The sequence below is a fragment of the Staurois parvus genome, unplaced genomic scaffold, assembly GCF_062004578.1.
Source record: "Staurois parvus isolate SC_StPar_1 unplaced genomic scaffold, SC_StPar_1.0 ptg000234l, whole genome shotgun sequence".
Taxonomy (NCBI): Eukaryota; Metazoa; Chordata; class Amphibia; order Anura; family Ranidae; genus Staurois; species Staurois parvus.
The window spans coordinates 4,199,982-4,221,288 of NW_028318030.1; the positions used below are offsets into that span (position 1 = coordinate 4,199,982).

At 42.8% G+C, this 21,307-nt stretch overlaps 1 long non-coding RNA gene across 1 annotated transcript; it reads right to left on the reverse strand.

Annotated features, from left to right (window-relative positions):
- Nucleotides 1-366: 366 nt before the first annotated feature.
- LOC149460146 (uncharacterized) lies at nucleotides 367-18,720 on the reverse strand. The gene is made up of 2 exons (XR_016313129.1): nucleotides 18,581-18,720; nucleotides 367-687 (listed from the first exon to the last, which is right to left on the reverse strand). It is a non-coding gene; the product is annotated as an uncharacterized LOC149460146 (long non-coding RNA).
- Nucleotides 18,721-21,307: the final 2,587 nt, after the last annotated feature.

A 21,307-nucleotide genomic window follows, 5' to 3' on the forward strand; every position in this document is an offset into this window, starting at 1 on the left:
GATGGGGTGCAGTTTTCTGTGTGAGTATGTTTGATGCTGGAGTGTGAAGCTGCAGTTGAACGCAGCCCCCTGATTATGTCTTCTCTGCTTTTTCACAGGTAAATGCTGCTCTCATCTCAACCTTAAACTGTAATTTCTGCAACGCATAGACTTCTGCTAACTCTGGGTAAATGCACAAAAGAAAACAAATGCCATAAAAATTGGGTGTGATCACCCCTTTATAAATATATCTCCGACTCACCACTATTGGGGTGTAGATTCTCAAACCAAAAAAGCATATAAATGGATATTAGCAGCTGACAAGAGCAGACCTGCCACAAAGCGGTATATTACGAATCCCATACGGAGTAATAATCACTATATTAGTGGATGAAATAGTATTTATTAAGATCACATGGATCATGAAAAGGTAGACATTATATCATGGTGAACACAGTGTCAATCATGAAAATAAAATCAAAAAAGTAAAAACAAAAACAATTCTGCGTTTTCCACTTAGCTGCATAAGTGACAAATGAGCCACATGAAATAGGTAAATACTACTTCTGTATTCATTACGGAAAGTCCATATAAGAAATCCAGGTATATGCAAATCTTCCATATTCTCAATCTGTATCTTTTATCCTTAGGGTATCAAACATTTTTTCCAGTCCTATTATGGTGATGGAAGCATATGCGTCAAAGATCCTGGAGAATAAATAAATCATGAATACATGAAGCTCTTGAGTTTGCTAAAGGTCTGTCATTAGCTTGCTATATCAAGATAACTTCTGAATTGAACCATATGGCCACTGAAAGGCATATTATGAATGATATATTGGTTTATTACTATCTTGGCGACTCATCAGCATCATATAGATAAATTGTAGATGATTCACAGTGTATGGCCAAATTCAATCGGCCGATATTCCTTAAATGAAATGTTTTCATAAGATAACAATTATTAGGTTTCTAATCAATGGACAAACAAATGTTATTGTATCATAAAAATCATGGAATTGCCAATTTGGAATGAATAATTACCATAATAGAAACCATGATGTTTCCACTGATGAAATATTAATCTGTATAGATTCTTAAATCGATGAGAGGTGTATTCTCCTTTATATCAAAAGATTGTTGGATATAGTTGAAAAATCTTGATTGTGCATAAGAGCACTGAAACATTCAAGTGATTTGCCTAAAAAGGGCACCAAAAATGTCTCTTCTATGTAAGAGCAAGTGCAGTTCCTTATAGGGATTATTAGGACTATCGTCCTGTTTAATAAGAAAAAATACTTGTGAGATAATACTCAATATTCACCTATGAAAGGCCCAAAAATTTCTCTATATATAAGAGTACTGAAATTTCCAATTAAAGCATGAGGTATAATAATCCTGGATAACACTGTAAATAGCAAGATATGACTTAGCTCTATTCAGGGGTACTTGCCACCGGTGGAAGTGAACTAAGCCACTTAAATTTGCAATAAACTCCCGGGAGTAATATGTATTTGTGGTTTTCCGTCTTGCCTCATGTTTATCCAAGATGGAGACGCATGGCTTGTTTCTTTCCCCTCATGGACGCCGCAGCATGGAAGGAAGCAGAGTGTGATGATGTCACTACATTGACGCGTTTCGTCTGGCAATCATCACGGACTTCCTCTCCTTAGAACTGGGAGAGGATAGCTCATCTATTTCCTTTTATAGTGCGATATTTGCATATTTACATCATTATATCGCCCTCTTGTGTTGAAATGTCATCACTACATTGTTAGTCCAAATTGAACTAAAATAAATATCATTGGCATTGAATATCAGAAAATGGCCATTATAGTAAATTGGAATGCAGATAATGTTCTTAATAGATGAATTACATCAGATGACAATAAAATAAAATATTTTTATTTATTAATATTTTCAAAACAATTATTCTTTTTCCAAAAATTGTTTAAATCATTCTCTTCACTGTGGTATAATCATATAGGGATTTATTTCAAAAATATTTAAAAATTTAATTCAGTATTTAAACCATATGGTATTAGAGTTCCCAATGTATATATCCAAAACTTTTCCTTCTGTAGAAGTATTTTATCAAAATCTCCTCTCCTAGAAGAGATATTTAAAAGGAAAATACCTTTTACTTTTAGACCATCGGTTTTACCTTGATGTACTTCCTTAAAATGTTGAGCCAAGGGATTTTCTCTCTCTTTTTCATTTTTATTTTTATGTTCATTTTTAATATCCCTTATATGTTCACCAATGCGTGTTCTTAATGGTCTTTTAGTTTTTCCAATATCAATTTTTTTACATGGGCATTCAAACATATAAATTACTCTACTACTAGAGCAATTTATAACATTTTTAATTTCATAGGTTTGAGAATCATCTACATTGTGAAATTTATTAGTTTTATGCACATAAGGACAGATCTGACAATGACCATATGGATACATTCCTGTTGTCTTGCTCATTTTAGTTAACCAATTTCCTCTAGGAATCTTTTTAAATTCTGATTGTACCAAAATGTCATTTAGATTGGAAGTTCTATGAGAATAGCCCCTTTCTCTAAATCTTTGATAGAGTTGTACAGCTTCCGTTTAAAATTGAATTTCATCTGTACAATTTCTTTTAATCCTAAGGAATTGATTTACTGGAATATCTTGTATCAGTGTTTCAGGATGATGGCTAGTGGCATGTAGGAGTGTATTCGCTGCTGTCTCTTTTCTAAAAGTTTTTGTTATCAATGTATTCTCGCGGATTGAGATGGATAAATCCAAAAAGGAAACTTCATCATAATCAAAAATATAGGTTAATTTAATATTTCTATTGTTTAGATTCAAACTAGTTAAGATATTTTGCAATTGTTCAATTTCTCCCTCCCAAACCACGAGAATATCATCAATATATCCAAACCAATGAATAACATGATTCTTAAACATAGGTGATGTATATACTAGGTCTTCCTCCCATAATCCTAGATGAAGACAGGCATAAGCTGGGGCCCATGGGGCTCCCATGGATGTGCCACAGATTTGTTGGTAAAAAGTACCCAAAAATTGAAAACAGTTGTGTGTTAACAAAAATTCTAAAAAATCAAGAATCCGTTCATTCCGAGCTCCCATTTCTGGGAATTGTGCCTCCAAAAAATAAGCTACTGCTCTCAGACCCCACTTCGAGATTGGGAGTCTCTCTACCTTGAGCAGTGGTAAACATATATGCCTTTACATACACTTTAAAGATAAAATTCAGGCAAATAAAAAATACAAAAAATAATGCAGCTCTATAATCATTAATACATAATTAAATGCAAGCTTCTGAATTTGACTTGGTATTAGCCTCTTGTCATAGTTACAGTCTGTACAGCATGGCTCAGAGCTGGAGCAGGAAAAGAAAAACAAGAAGCCAATCAGGTGTAGTGCAGTGCAAGAATCATACTAATAGGAGTAGAGAGCAGAGTCAATGAGGTGGGCTTTTTACTGCTTCTTATTTCCATATTCAGTCACAGAGTGAGGGTTAGGAAAAGATCTGTAAGTTAATGAAAAACCTAGAGCAGATAAAAATCAGATCTCTATCTTTTCTATGTGGGAGAGCTATCCAAATCTAAGGATCGATCCTTTGGCAGGTAATACAGCTTTTGTATGTGTACCTCATCTATGTATTTAGTGTTTGGAAATTCAGCCTTAAATTTGGCAAGCAAATTACTATGAATGACACTAACATTTCAGAAATGTCCAATGTTGCAGTTTGTAAAACAAGACTCTAAAACAGAGGTGGTAGAGTAGGGAATCGACAGAAGATCTTTGCACTAGAATACTCACCTCATCATCCATCAAAAATGGAAATATCAGTTTTGAGTGGATTCAACCAATAACAACAACAATGTTAATAATAATAATAACTATAAATTCTAGTTTCATCCTCTTTATTTTATGACCTGTGAAATCAAAGAGAACACATCCACAGAAAAGAATTAAAAATAATACATATATAAAAATGAAAGAAGGAAAGCATGGCTTTCTAAAGTAGGCTCTTTTATGTGTGGAGTAAAACAGGCTACCATTGCATGGCCCACAAATACATCAAAGTAGTAGTCTATAACCACCGGAGAAGAATTTTCTATAAAACAACCATCACATTTTGTTATATATTCAGTTATATGTAGTTCATGTTCATTACAATTAGGGATGAGTTCAGTGTTTGGACCTGAAAGTAAGTTTGGACATTCATCTGAAAGCCAAACATTTAGGGCATTTGGTATGGCTGAACGTGATAGCTTCTGGTTGTCAATGATCGCTAAGGAAGCAGTGGATGTTTGCACCTGCCACATGCTTTTCAATCTCTGTCATCATCTGGCCCATTCACATACATGACCTGGAATCCCTAGGTGGGGATCGGAGGGGTTACATCATTGCCTAAAAATGGCCACATGGCTGTATTTGGGCAAATATGTCACCAATATCACCTCCCCTTCCCTTATATAACTGATGACAGCTCAAGGAGCAGTCATTCAGCTAGTGGGACCATCAGGATTGGTCACGTGTGTCTACATGCTTAGATTTAAGATCTACTATGGAGTTCCTGGGTGACATCATGCTTATTTTTTTGCTGTTTTTTTCATGTGGGGATCTCCCTTAAAATCCATTTTTGCTGTAGCACATCCTACAGCAAGAATGGAAAAAAAGTTTGTGCAGTGCTCCTTCCCAAAATATATGCCAGAAGTCAGTAAAGGGGTACCTTAGCACCAAAAAAAAGTGTGAAGTTCCCTAGAAAATCTATACCACACCTGAAGGGTTTTTCATTCTTGCTGCAACCACAGATTTATAAAAAAAAACAGTGCACAAACCTTTCCAAAGGCCTCCCAACATACATAGCAGACTGGGATCCGTATGCTTGGGAATGAAATTAATTTTGCTGTCAATTTTAACAATTGTTTTCCTTTTTAAATGTCAGTACTGCTGCAGCACTTCCTGTAAATCACAGAGATGTGCCCCTTCACAGCCAGAATTAGGATACCCGCAGGTATGTTATTTAAAGGACATTTTTAAGGTGTCACTTTAGGCATTTAGAAATCACTGCTCTTGGTTGACTGGAATTTTTATTTTATTTTTTTTGCATTAGTCCATGTTCCCCTGAACAGTGCCCACCTCCCGTACTATTTTTTTTATTATTTTACACACTCTTACCTATTGGCTCAGAAAATGGACATTTTTAATTTGAAAGATTCAGCTCCCAATAAGGTTTGGGTTCAAAATATGAACTTCTATGAAGTTCACAGGACAGCATTCAAACTGAACCCAGGGAAGTTTGGACTATCCACTTTCTCAGACTAAGAATCATGGAGAATTTTTGTGCAAGCTGCAATTCAGACACTCTCAACCCATCCAATGTTTCAAAACATTTTTTGAGTGGTACAAAAGACTGATGTGAGCTCTTTTATATTTTTTGGAATAGAAAAGGTTAATCTCTCTGACAGAGAATTAAAAAAATTATAAAGCAGAAAAATTATTAGGCTGTGAAGTGTTCTGGATTCATGGAATAGAAATAAGAGTTCTTAATGATTTCTTAATTAAAAATTGGTGTAGAGCATATTTTTTATGTTCCTTTTTTTGGTCTACTTAATTGTGAATTTGTATATTTTAGTATACCATAACAATATATTTGTGTATCTAATCATTATTTAACAGTCTGTATAAGCATGTCACTGAAATTATATATTTGTTATTTTGGTTCATTTCAATGTAAATACATCATTAGAAACAATTAGCTGTGATCTTGCTGCAATAGTAGGAAGACATTTAATGGTACGTAGTATGCTCTTTTTAAATGTTTATGCAGTGTTTTTATTTTTGTACAGACATATGGTAATTATATCCATGTGTCTATTGCTAATTAAGGATGAGTTGAGTGTTTGCTCCAAATCTAAGTTTGGACAGAACATTCACTGTTTGGGCATTTGGATAAATTGCATATTTTTTGGTTGTTCGGCAAGGATTTTGTTAGGATCTTTTATTCATTTATTTCTTTTTTAGGGGTCAGAGGCAGCAATAGCAGCTTGTGTCTGTTGGTGTTACCACAACAGGTGATCTTTATTTGGAGCACTGGAGATTATAGAGGTGATTTTTTTTTTTAGTCCACCATACACCAATGTTTATAGTTCACCCAAGCAACACCCCCACCTATATAGCTCTTCTAATAGCTCCAAATAAAAGTAGAGCATAAGCTTCACATGATCTTCGTGTCTAGCAAGCATACAGGGAGAAGCAGATGTTTCCATGCAGCTATAAGGGGATGAGTAGTCTCTGTTACACAGACCAAATGGTGCCATTTTTTGAGGGCACTGAGTGTGCTATACAGCCAGAGCTCACTGGCTGTATAGAAGGAGATGGTGGAGTGGTTAACCAAGCCTTTATTGTCCTTGTCCTCGGTCACCCAGGTGCAGACTAGCTCACAGGCCACTGAAGCTGCCAAAACACCCTATTCTGCTGCCTCATCCACAGTTACTCCTGCCATTGCCCTGCCAAATGTTGCGGGGAAGTCTTCTTATATAAGCACAATATGAGCCACTTGCTGCAAAAGAATGCACAGCAATTACTGGGCTCCATGGTTGAGGAGAAGAGGTCTCTGACTGTACCTGGGTATCCAATAGAGCAGGGGAGAAAAGAGAGGGAAAAGCACAACCCAAATGAGGCAGGATGTCATTCAGAGGCAGTTTGCAGAGAAGTGAGGCCAACTTGTTGTATCAGATTATATCGGATAGCAGAGCTGCACAGGTGCAAAGTACTGCATTTCCCTGGTCTGCTTCCCAAAATGTACCTGTGTGGGCCTTTTTAAACGTGTTCAGCAGACCACACCATCTCTGCCTCCAGAGCATAAAGGGTGGCATTAGCCATTTAGGTATCATTTGGGTAACATGTATGAAGACACATCTGATCACTCACCATGCAGCTCATTTGGAACAGTGGCAGAATGCTCTTCATCAGGAAAAGCAGCACACCCCTCCCCCCCCCCTTCCCACCCCCAGTATACACAATTCCCTCCCAGCAGCCTCCAGCAAGAGGGATGGCGGTATATCAAGGGGTGTCTGCCTTATGGCCCATCCAATGGGAAACATCATCTTAATGGGACCTCACATAGTAGGGACAAGCATAGACTTCAATATTGTTCTGATTCTTCCATCCCTACTCCACCAGCTGTAGCACTTAACAGACAAGTTTTGCTGCCCCAGCTGCTGGAAAAAAGTGCATCCCCAGCCACCCCCATGCCCAGCATGTAATGCCAGATTGATCAAATTGCTACCTTTCCAGCTGGTTAATTATGCTCCCTTGAAGCATGGTGAATTTGAAGCTTGTGCTGTATTTAGTAGTTGTAGGTTCCCAGTCACCATTTCCTAGCATGTAAGGCCATCTCTGCCCTTAGCCATCTTGTGGAATGCAATGTTTCCACATTGTTGGACCACATGGTCAGCAGAATGATCCACATGGTCACAGACCCATGGCTCAGCAAGTTTGGGCAGGGGTACTATATATAATTTATGGCCCACTGGGGGACTCTGTTGGCAGCCAGGTAGGATGCATGACAGGGCACACCGCTGGAACTTATTCAGCCACCCAGCGCCCTTACATCTGTTGGGGACAGTGCAGAGCTGTCCCCTCCACCTCCACCTCCTCCTCCATTCCCTTGTTCTCCAAGTTGTCCTCCAATCCACCAGTTCCTCTTCAAATTTAAGAGACTATGCTATGGTTCAGGCTGATAGATGCCACACAGTGCTGCAGGTGGTATGCCTAGGGGACAGGAACCACACTGGGGAAGGGATTCTTCCAGCTTTTCAGGGGTAGATCCAGAGTTAGTTAACCCCATAGAAATGGTGATGTGCAACAACAGCACCAACCTGCTGACCACCCTCCAACAGGGAATGTTGACACACAAGCTTTGCCTGGCACAGATCCTCAATCTGATGGTGCAGCAGTTCCTGGATAGGTACTCAGGGTTACAAGGTCTTCTGAAGCAGTCCAGAGGTTGTAGCCACTTCAGGTGGTCCTACTCAGCCAGTGTTTTTGGCTGGGTGAAATTCAGTGAAAATTGCATCTTCCCACAAACAGCCTGATCTTTGACATGCCCACCAGATGCTAAACAACTTTGGCCATGCTTTAGCAGTTTAACATTCATAGAGGGCCATAAATAAGTACCCACAATATGAATAAATCAAAGAGTGCACTAGATATAAGTAAATACAAAAATTATTAGTTTAAAATAATGATGTCCGTGATAGAAAAATTTTTATATAAAAGTGCATCCACCATAACAAAGTAATTAAACAGTTCTGAAATCTTGTATAAATCAAACATCGTGCAAAAAAAATCCACCACTGAATGAAATGGGTACACTCACCAGAGCTCCATGCTGACCAGATTATAAGTCAGCAAAGATGCTAATTCAATATAAGCAAGCAAGTGATCGCAAAACAATAAAAAAAATTTGCATAGATGTTAAATAGCCATTACCCACAAATAATATACAGCAATAATGAAATGGTAAACATAATCATAAATAATTAATATGTAATTTATAAACTATATTAATATGCAGCTTAAATAATAAAATACATCTGCCAAGCCTTATATAGTAATAAATGCGTGTAATAATGATGTATATATAAAAATCACTATAATATACCTATAGTAATAGCATCGAATACATTAAAAGACCAAAAATGGCATAGAATTCATTGAAGGGCCAATAATCTATCACAAATCTCAATTTAACATCCCAAACTAGTCGTAATTTAAAAAGAATGCTATAGTAACAAACAACCAGATATTATAAGGTAATTAAACCTATAAACGGATATATTAAACGGATATTAAAATCCATCTATATATATAATACCATAATAAGAATGTCAAATACATATGCGATGCGATTAGTCAGATATAGTAAGATATTATAAAGTTAAAACAACCTATAAACGGATATTATAAACGGATATTAAATCCATCTAAAATGGCATAGAATTCATTGAAGGGCCAATAATCTATCGCAAATCTCAATTTAACATCCCAAACTTGTCGTAATTTAAAAAGAATGCGATAGTAACAAACAACCAGATATTATAAGGTAATAAAACCTATAAATGGATATATTAAACGGATATTAAAATCCACTTAAATCTAGCGCACTCTTTGATTTATTCACATTTTTACTTTTTTTTGGTTAGGAGTGCAGCTTTTGTTCTATTTAGTTTGTGGTGCTTTTTTTTTCTCTATTTCTCATATTATCTAGGTACCCATAATAGTTTGGCATGAGGACAGGCTTGGGGAAGCTAGGCTTTTTTTTTCCTCATACCAGGGCCGCTTATGAAGGATGCATAAACTGTATCTATATAAAACCTGTTTCTCTTCCCCTTTAAATATATACAGTGAAAGAAATAAGTATTTGATCCCGTGCTGATTTTGAATGTCTGCCCACTCACAAAGAAATGATCAGTCTAAAAATCGAATGGTAGGTGTGTTGTAACACCAAGAGACAGAATATCAACAAAAAATTCAAAAGAAATGCATGTCTAACAAATTATGCACTGATTTGCATGTTCATGAGGGAAATAAGTATTTCATCCCCTATCATTCAGCAGCATTTCTGGCTACCAGGTGTCTTTCATACAGGTAACAAGTTGAGATTAGAAGCAGTCTCTTAAAGGGAGTGCTGCTAATCTCATTTTGCCACCTGTATAAAAGAAATCTGTCCACAGGAGCAATCAAACAATCAGATTCCAAACTCTCCACCATGGCAAAGACCAAAGAGCTGTCCAAGGATGGCAGGGAAAAGATTGTAGACCTACACAAGGCTGGACTGGGCTACCAAACTATCGCCAAGCAGCTTGGTGAGAAGGTGACAACAGTGGGAAGAAACACAAAACAACTGTCAGTCTCCCTAGGTCTGGTGCACCATGCAAGATCTCACCTTGTGGAGTGTCAATGATCATGAGAAGAGTGAGGAATCATCCCAGAACTACACATGAGGATCTTGTCAATGATCAAAAACAGCAGCTGGGACCACATTCACCATGAAAACAATTGATAACACACAGTGCTGACAAGGATTAAAATCCTGCAGTGCCTGCAAGGTCCCTCTGCTCAAGAAAGCACATGTCCAGCCCTATCTGAAGTTTGCCACTGAACATCTGAATGTCCTCGGGGAAGCTGCCACCATCCCCACCGGTCCTGCTGACACCCGGGAGGGGTCCGCTTCAACGTCCCAGGACACCAGGTACTCCATCAGGGGCACCCACTACCCACCAGGGGCCCAGCCGCCATCACACCACCAGCCACCAGGGTCACAAACAGGGGCACCCACTAGGGACCCTAGGCTACTATCCCACCAGGGACCGCAAGCCCACCATACCACCTGGGACCGCCACTATCCCACCCGGGACTCAAACAGGGGCACCCACTACCCACCAGGGGGCCCAGCCGCCATCACACCGCAAGCCACCAGGGCCACAATCAGGAGCACCCACTACCCACCAGGGACTGCAAGCCACTAGGGACCCCAGGCTGTCCCACCGGGGACCGCAAGCCCACCATCCCACCTGGGACCGCCACTACCCCTCCGGGGATCGCAAGCCCACCATCCCACCAGGGACTCAAACAGGGGCACCCACTACCCACCAGGTCCTGGTGAAGCTGAGTGAGATACGCCCATCGGCGAAACGCGTTGACATCATACATCACTTCCGGTCATGCGCGTTGGCGACATGCACGCCGACCTACAAGGAGGCAGCCATTTTCACATGCCATGAGTCATGCAAAAGCTGTACAGGCGCCATGGAGAGGTTGGAACCCGCGAAATGTCGGCTGATGTAAGCGGTTGTTCCCTGGATCAACACGGCAGTACCTATGAAGAATATTTCTATTTTCTACTACCCATTGCACAGGTGGTGAGTGGACTGTTACAGGATTAACGAAGAAGATTCCTTGCTACTTATACTATATATACATTAGAGTGAGAGTAGCCAGAGTGACTATTCCAATATCGTTTGTCTTATTACAGGATGGGGACATTATGATGCTTTATCTAGATGCAAGGCATACTACATATATTGCAACAGGCGGAAGACCTACTGGGCCTCATCTTATTTCAAATATTAAAGTGGTTTGTAGTCCACATGTTGTGGTGAAGAAACCATATAAAGCAGGCCTCTGCTATTTGCATTCATCTCTCCATCAAGACATCAACAGGGACTCTTTCATCTATAAGAATCTTTGCAATTATTTACGTATATTACAAATAGATGGGCCCCAACCACATGCGCATCTATAGGGTTGTACTGCATGAATCCATCATCATATCATTGGGGTTTATCCCCCCCTTTTTTTCATTCAATTTTTTACCCACATTGCCTTATATAGGCCTAGGGTTATGCCTCTCCCCAGGTGGTAACTGTATTTGTCTTTATGCTTGCATGTGATATTATATACCTATGGTACAATTTTTGAAAACACCTCCTTCAGGGAGTGTAACCTATGTGGTAACTATATGTGCTTATATGCATAGCACGTGATATTATATACCCATGGTATAATTCTTTGAAAATACTTCCTACAGGGAGTGTAACCTATGTGCAGGTGCTGCAAATGCTTTAGACTATGGTGGTCATAGCCTTTGCAGCACATACAGTATATCCAGACCGGTCTTGGTGTGATTTTAATGGTTTTAGGTCTGTGTGTATTGTCTCATACTGAGCTGATGGTTAACCAGGGTGATTGCCCGAGTGTCAATTATTAATGTGTAATAAAGCATAATTTTTGGAAATTTTTCTGAGTATCGCATTCTGTCCATAATGTAGCCGCTTTCTTGTGAATCTCTTTTCACAAATCTCTTTTTTGGTCTTCATATTTTTTGGCTACTGGATGGAAGCCATATATTGGGTGATACAGTAATTTAGAACCTCTAAATCTATCTTTTACAAACCACCAAGGACCCTAGGCTACTATCCCACCTAGGATCGCAAGCCCACCACCCCACCAGGGACCACCAGCCCACCACCCCGGCCTCTGGCGCGCTGTCCCGCTGGCAAAACTCTGGCGACTCCTGGCCTACCACGACCCCTGAAGCCGCGGCCTCTCCTATCAGCCGCAGCAGACCACGGAGGAGCGCAAACCGCGAAGGGCTGAGGATAGTTACCGCGACGCCCCGCTCCGGGTCCCGCAGATCGAAGGAAGCAGCAACCACCCCCGCTGGCACAAAGAGGGTAAGCCGCCCGACTGGGGAAGCCACCGCTGCCACATCTCCTCCCCACCGTGCTCCACTCAACCGTGCCCCTGCCCCACACAGCCCTGAGCCCCACTCCATCTGACGGAGGCGCCCACCAACACCTAGCCCATTCCGGACATCGACGCCAGCCTACACCACCTCCGGACGCCGGCCTACACCACCTCCTGACGCCGGGCCCTCAACACCTCCCGAAGCTGTGCACTCAACGCCTCCCGACGCCGGGCCTCCAACACCCCCAACGACGGGCCTACAACACCTCCAATCACCGCGTCCCACGGCTCGTCCAGCCGCCACACCACTGTGCCCACCGACGCTGTGCCACAACACCCATGGATGCCGGCCTACAGCACCCACAGATTGCAACCAGCCAGCTGCAGCCCCAGCCGCCCACCACTCCCACTCCCCTCCTACGATTGGACACTGTTGAACTCCGACATGGCATAACGGACTCTCCAAATCCTCACGTCCTGACTGAACCTCCCTCCTCTCCGACCCGATCAGCATTCTGCCCACCCTAGCATGCCACCTGCACTCCTCCTCCTCGTTCTCCTCTCCTCCATCCCCAAACTTGCCTCCCTCTACCCCCCTACTCCCCCAAAACAGCTCTACATTGCACCCTCACTTCTTCCTTCCTCCCTCTACGGCTCTCACCACCTCCTCCTGATACTCCACTCCCCCGTGCTCCTGCACCTCCCGTTCCCATGCCACCTTCCTCACCCTCCTTCTTCTGCTAACTGCCGGTGACATCTCCCCAAACCCTGGCCCCCAATCTCCCCACTCCCCCTCCTGGCACCCCCCTACTCACGCCAACCACCGCAACCCCCTCAATCTCATATCTGTCCCCCTCTGTCAGGGACCATCGCGACGCATGGGTCTGCACATGCGTAGGTGTCTGTCAAGAAATGCAGGCAGCAGGGCACTAGGACCCAGGCGCACCCGTCATCTATGACAGTGCTAGGACCTAGGCTGCGCCTGTCAGGTGCAGGGCGGGCAACTTAAACCAGCCCTGCACAGACACCTGTTGCTGAATGGTCTTTCTGCATATCCTGTTACCTGTGTTGTGAGTACTTTGATCCGGATTGTCTGACCTAGCTGCCTTCACCTGTCCTGACCCCTTGGCTTGCCTAACTCTGCTCCTGGATGTTCCCCTTTAGATTTGATCTCCTGTTATTGACCCAGCGTGTGACCCGACCATTCTTTGCCTACTGTTTTGTACCGCACCAACCCCCCGGCTACCGACACGGCTTGTTTGACTCTGCCCTTGCTCATTCCTCCTCCTTCGAGGCCCACTGCATCCGGCTCTTCTCTCCCACCCCCCTAAGGATTGCGGTAATCTATCAGCCTCCTGGTTCCGCATCCCCCTTCCTAGACGACTTTGCCGCCTGGCTTCCCTTCTTCCTCTCCTCCGAGCTACCAACCATCATCCTAGTCGACTTCAATATCCCGGTCAACGCCAACAGCCCGGCGACTTTCCAACTCCTCCTTCTAACCTCCTCCTTCGCGCTCACACAGCACACACAGTCCTCCACCCACTCCAATGGAAATACCCTGAACCTCGTTTTCTCCCACCTCTGCACCCCCCACGACTTCACTAACACCCCCTTCCCCCTCTCTGACCACCACCTCTTCACATTCTCCATCTCCCCTTCCCTTAACTCCCCCCCCGAAGCGTCTAACCATCACCCGCAACCTCCGCAATTTGAACCCGACCCATCTCCACCCGGCAGCTGACCGTCTGTATGACAGTATCCTCCCTCTGTCATGCCCTGACCTGGCCACCACTGCATACAACGACTCACTGTCAGCTGCCCTTGACTCCCTGGCACCCCTAACCGCACGTAGCATTAGACCCCGACCGCTTCAACCCTGGCAAAACGACCACACGAAATGCCTCAAACGACACAGTCGCGCGCTGGAACGCTTATGGCGCAAAACCAGATCCCCTTACGCGTTCTCCCTCTATAAAGGAGCCTACCTTGCCTACACCACATCCCTCCATGCCGCCAAACAAGCCTATTTCATAACCCTTATCAACACCCTCTCCACCTGTCCTCGCTGGCTCTTCTCCACTTTCAAATCCCTGCTCTCTCCCCCCCCACCTCCACCCAGCACCTCACTCACCGCCCACGAGATTGCCAATCACTTCCAAAACAAGATTGACGCAATCCGTACGGACATTGTCAACTCACAATCCACCTCTCCACCCAGCCTCCCGCCCTCCTCCAACCCCTCAACCCTCCCCTCCCCCGACCTCATAGCCGCACTACCCCCCACTATACCTAATGCCCCACACACCATAACCTCCCCTACACTCCGCTCCTTCAGCCCAACTACCCTTGAGGAGGTCTCTAAGGTCTTCATGAAGCCCGCCTCACCACCTGCCCCCTGGACCCTATCCCCTCACAGCTCCTCCAGTCAACCCCCCCTCCATCATTCGCTCCCTCACCCACATCTTCAATCTCTCCCTCTCCACCGGCACCTTCCCCTCCCCTCTAAAGCACGCACAAATCACCCCCATACTCAAAAAACCCTCCCTCGACCCCACTAACCTTAACAACCTTAGACCCATCTCCCTGCTGCCTTTCACCTCCAAGCTCCTTGAGCGCCTGGCCTACAATCGCCTAAGCGTCCACCTCACTGATAACAACCTCCTTGACCCCCTACAGTCTGGCTTCCGTCCCCTGCACTCCACCGAAACCGCCCTACTTAAAATCACCAATGACCTGCTAACCGCCAAAGCCAATGGCCACTATTCTATCCTCCTGCTCCTCGACCTCTCCGCGGCCTTCAACACTGTTGACCACCCTCTCCTTCTTGCCAAACTGCACTCCCTTGGCATCAGGGACGCTGCTCTCTCCTGGTTCTCCTCCTACCTTTCCCAACGCTCCTTCAGCGTCACCTACAACACTACCACCTCCCCCTCCCTCCCCCTCTCTGTTGGGGTCCCCCAAGGCTCTGTCTTTGGGCCCCTCCTCTTCTCCATCTATACCTCCTCCCTTGGCAAACTTATTCACTTTCATGGCTTCAATTACCACCTCTATGCTGACGACACCCAAATTTACCTCTCCACCCCCCACCTCACCCCCTCACTCTCTGCCCGCATCGCCCACCTCCTAAATGACATATCAGACTGGATGTCGCTCCATTTCCTCAAACTTGACCTATCCAAAACCAAGCTCCTGGTCTTCCCCCCACCCCGTGCCCCCCCCCCCATCCTCTCCATCACTACTAACAACGCCACCATCTCTCCCACCCCACACGCCAAAGTCCTGGGTGTCACCCTGGACTCCCACCTCTCCTTCCTACCCCACATCCAACTGCTATCTAGATCTTGCAGGCTCCACCTCCGCAACATCTCCAAGATACGCACATTCCTCACCCCAGACACCACCAAACAACTCGTGCACTCCCTCATCATCTCACGCCTGGACTATTGCAATTCCCTATTGCTAAAACTATTGCAATGAGAACACTGGCCTACCTAAACGAACGCTATCCCCACTCCAGTCGATCCTAAACTCAGCAGCTAGACTCATCCACCTCACCAACCGCTCCACATCTGCCTCCCCCCTCTGCCAATCCCTTCACTGGCTCCCGATTGCCCAATGCATCAAATTCAAACTGCTAACCCTGACCTACAAAGCCATTCACAATGCCGCCACAAACTACATAACTGACCTGATACCCAAATACTACCCTTCCCGTGCCCTCCGCTCCTCATAGGACCTCCTACTCTCTAGCTCCTGGTCTCCTCCTCCCACGCCCGATTGCAGGACTTCTCTAGGACTTCCTCCATCCTCTGGAACTCCCTACCCCAATCCATCAGACTGTCACCCACCCTCCTCACCTTCAGGCGCACCCTGAAAACCCTCCTCTTCAGGGAAGCCTACCCCAACCTCACCTAACACCTGACCTCACCTAACAACCTCCTCCACTCCTCCCACCACTCCATCCCCACAGCCATCTCCTCCTGTATCACCTTCCCCTCCCTCCTAGATTGTAAGCTTGAAAGAGCAGGGCCCTCGAACCCCTCGTGTACTGATTTGTTACTGTCTTGTCTCATGTTCTGTCCCCCTTGCTACTGTATAGTGCTGAGCATACCCTTTGGCACTATATAAATACTGTATAATAATAATAATAATAATAATAATGTAGACGTTGTAGCAATCCTGCACACAGAGATGGACGCGGTCATCCATTTTGCTCCAAACCCTCCATCTTGTATCTCTCTCTTCCTCTTTCCTCATCCCCCCTCCCTCTCTGTTGAGTGACATGTGGTCTGTTTGATGCAGAGATCAAAGGCAGCAAACTCATTGGGAGGGCGTCATGATTAGAAACCCCAATTAGCCTGGCCCCCCTATGTCTGCGAGACTCTTGCTGGAGAAGGATCGTAAAGCCATAAACCAAGCCCTTCACTTAGTTCAAAGACATTCCAGATAAGCCATAAAGTAGACTCACATTCAAAAATCCACTTTTCCCCTATGATCACATATCTTGGAATATGAGAGACTTACAGAAAAACCAGGCATATATTCAGAACGGTCACTTTAATACAAGTCGTCTGGTATATTACATCTCCTATCTGACATCTACAGGAGAGCCGAAAATGATATCTCCTCAACCATCCCCCCAGGTATGTCATATTTCATATCTAGACCTTTAGCGGATGCGTCTGTATATTAATTTACTAGTGGCAAGGCTGCTAAACGCACCGAGGGTAAGTTATGGGTCATGATATAAGCTGCAAGGGATTTAGGTTCTATCTGGGGCCTCCGCCCACAACTTGCTCCCCAAATGAGGTGATTGGTTCTCTGCTTTAAGGAGACACCCTGCCGAGTTCCTAGAAAAAGGCTGTTATGTTTGGAGCTAAGAGAAGCTGAGTTGAGTTGAAGTTGAAGAAGCTCCCTTTTAACCACGGAACTAACTTTGGGAGATAAGGCCCTTTTGCTCAGAAAACTGGAAGCTGCTTAACCCAAGACTTTTGGCAAGTACTTTATCTAAATTCCTTTCTGTTATCTCTTTGCTGTGTTATTGCTCTCTGTATTTTTATATATATATATATATATATATATATATATATTGGCTACATCTTTTCTGTAAATATTTTTATTGCACCCTTTTGACCTTTAAGTAATAAATCTTACTTTCTGAAAGTGTTGAACTGTTTCTAAAGCTCTTTAATATAAACTAAGAACCCCTGCCTCTGAAGAGCGATACTGTGTGTGTGTTTTAAACTTCGGTATATCTCTGCCTGCGGTGACAGTGGTATACCGATGCTTATGCAAACATCATAGTGTTATTGCTGATATTGCCGAGTTTCCTCTTTCTCTGTACAAAAAGGAGGTGATGATAGTGTGAAGGGTTAATTGCGTAATTAACCTGACCCAGTAACAATCGCTCCCAGGCTGCCAGTACACAGATTGTGGTCCATTAGCTGGAAAATCTTTGTGCAGGGTGCAGTTGGGCGTGGCATTGTTACGCACGTGACAGTGCAGTTTTAGACTAGCTAGTCCATCGGTCGCGAGTTTGGTGAGAAGGGCTGGGGTCTGACACAGCGATCGTCTCACACATCATACTTTTGACATATTATGCTCCCAACTTTAATCCTGGACCTTTCTTATCACATACACATCCAATAAGACAAAACGAGCGCTGGATAAACATAAAATGGAGCTGCTAGCATGAAAGGTAAAAACCTCAAAACCCTCTAAAACAATCATAAATAATAAACATGCAGCATTAAGAGTATAATAAAAAGGCATGAAATCATAAAATGCATATATCAAACGTGACTAGATCTGATAAAAAATTATATAAAAAGATGTCCAACTGTGATATCCATATGAAATATAGTGACGTAAATAAATGCACACACTGAGGCGTATAGTGAAATATAGATGTGATAAACGTCCCAAGTTGGCGTTTCAAGGTGCAAACGTGAAGTGGTAATACGGTTAGTCTCTACTCCGTGCAAATCCGTGATGGTGAAATAATAATAAGTGGCTGTAGATTGTACTCACCAGAGAGTGCAAATAAATGCGCGTTTGAGTAATTAGGACCAAATCCTGGTCATCTGCATCAGGTTACTGAAACATCAGGTCATCTGGTGGGCATCAGTGGGGCTGACAGCACACCATCAGGGTTTATTCGGCACCAGGATTGGACTTAATGAGCCACCAAGGGGAATCACACTTGTAATTATAGCCAGGTCACCATGGGTATCCTTATGGAAAAGACTCACCAGAAATGAGCCAGAGCAAAAGACTTCCCATAGTGTAGTAACTTTATTCAATCAAAGGATAAAAATAGAAGATGAAATAAAACTCACAATGAATCAATGTTGTCAAATGGTATAAAAATGACCGCCAGCTGTCCATAGAATAATGCACCATGTGTGTATGTCAATGAGGCAGGCCTCCTTACATGTTTCGTGCTCAAGCACTTTATCAAAGGAAGCGTGCCTCTCCTCATGACAGTTCTTATATACTGAAGTGCACACATGCGCAGTACCGTCTGTCACCACCGCTCGCGCATGCACAGAACGCTTGAGTGGCGGCCATTATACTGAAGACCAGACATGCCAAACAAGTCATAGGGGAAAAACCCTTTGAGAGGAGACAGGAAGAGGTGATAGTCTCCGTTCTCAATATTACTCAGAATGATTACATTACTGTGCATTGCTTAATGAGAAGCAAATATTGGATTACTATTATAATGAAAAATTAAAACATTACTCAACTGCTTCATAATATAAGAAATCAAAACAAGAAGCAGGAGGGGATCATTATCATATGATCCAAAGGACTATAGGTACCAGAGAAATTTTAATAAGCACTCTAGCAATGTTGCTAGGGTATAAAGTGCATATATGTCTCAGTAAAGTGTGTAATAAGTGCATAAGACAATATGAAATCTATATACAGTAGACAATTGGTGTTATGATAACACAAATAATAACATATGATCGTAGTGGTATATAAATAATGCTCATCAAATGATAATGGTATATAGCTGTTCAGATAATTATAAAATCGTAAGGATAATGGCATAAAATGCAAATTGAATCATATATAGAGTATTAGTATCTAAAGATTAATCATTAAATACTGATTAATAAAATATTACTCATAGAGCTGAGATAAAAGGTATTCTCAGTCTAATAGAGTTATGGTCAAATTGATGTTAAAAACTCCAATATGAATTTAAAAAATACAGCGATATCATAAACAAATGCTAAAATGTAAATAGGTGAAGAAACTGATAAGGATATGGATGTATAAATAAATATGACAATTATATATATGGATAAAAAATGGTAAGAAATATAAAATGTTAATACTGTCACATAAAAGTAAAATAAAATAAAATATAAAATGCTACAGATCTGAGTTGAGATATAACATGGGTATATTTAAATTAGATAAGGTATCCAGGGTGTGAGCATAAAATCAACTTCCATAGGACATATGTAAATCTAACTAGTGTCAATAAAGCAGTTTATATCGAGGTCGATGTTGAGGCCCAAAGGTGTATGGGTTCATAATAGATAAATCCATTTGGTTTCGAGCCTCGAAACTGCTCGGCGCTTAAAGGTGCCTCTCCAATGTTTCTTCACAACATCTATGCCTAAAAACTTGAGGCAATGCTGATTTCTCTTGTGAGACTCTCGAAAATGTAAGGATACTGAATGCTCCTTAAAACCCTTTTTGATGTTGCTCAGATGTTCTCTAAGTCTATCGCGTAGTTTCCTGGTAGTTCTACCTATATATTGTTTTCCACATGAACACTCCAGGAGGTATATAACGTGTGTGCTATTGCATGTGATAATCGTTTGGATATCATACACCTTGCCGGTACTGTTAGAACGGAAACTTTTTATTTTTTTCTGTGGATACCGTTGTTGACAGATAACATGCATTTGTTGCATGGATAAAATCCCTTGTGGTTAAGGTATAAAGAAAGCTGTTGGGTGGGTTGACGATATTGGGGGCTAGAATATTCCTCAAAGGTACAGCCTTCCGGTATGTTATCTCAGGTCGATCAGGTAAAGCAGTGCCCAAAACTGGGTCGTTTTTGAGTATCGACCAATTTTTCTTAACCATTTTGGCCACTTGCTTATATTGCACTGAAAAATTAGTAATGAATGGGCAAAATCTATCACCCTTTTTCATATTTTTCAGAGCAAGGTCTTCCCTATTCAGGTTGCTAACTTCCATCATTTCTTTATCCAGAGTGGTTGCATTATAGCCTTTTTCTACAAACTGTTTCTTAAGGGTTTCTGATTGTATAATGAAGTCTTCGATTTTATCACAGTTCCTGCGTATACGCAGAAACTGTCCCTTCGGAATATTATCCAGCCATTGTGGATGGTGACAGCTGTCCTTAGGAATAAAGCTGTCAGTGACTTTAAAATAACTTTTAGTAAAAATTCTAGTCCCGTCATTAAAAAGTGTCAGATCTAAAAAGTTTATTTCACTGTAACTGTACTGAAAAGTCAGACTTTCTTATCGCATGTCTGCTCCCTTCTGGCGGTTCACCAACAAGGCACTCTCCTGGTAGCGGGGGACTCAAATATAGTTCTGAATCCTGCCCTTGATAACTATCCTCCAGAGGACTCTAACCCCTCCACTGCAGCCAAATCTTTCGCTCAGACCTTACGGACTCATGATTTGCTAGACTTGTGGCGTGAGCTCCACCCTGGGGGGAAAGACTACACCTATTACTCGCACCCTAATCACTCTCATTTCAGAATTGACCATGCTTTAGTCTTACGAAAACATCTTCCTCTTGTGTGCTCCTTCTCTATTCTTACTGTACCGTGGTCTGATCAAGACCCCATTTTGTTGGTCTGTCAATCCCTTCTTTGCAAGCCTTCCTATTCTTCTTGGAGTATGAACGACTCCTTGCTGTCACTGTAGGAATTTCAGGCAGACCTTCTGCGCAAATCTGTGGAATATTTTCAGCTCAATTCAGGTTCTGTCTCTTCTTCAGTAACATTTTGGGAAGCGTACAAGACAGTCCTTTGAGATCATATTATCCGAATAGCCTCAAGGTT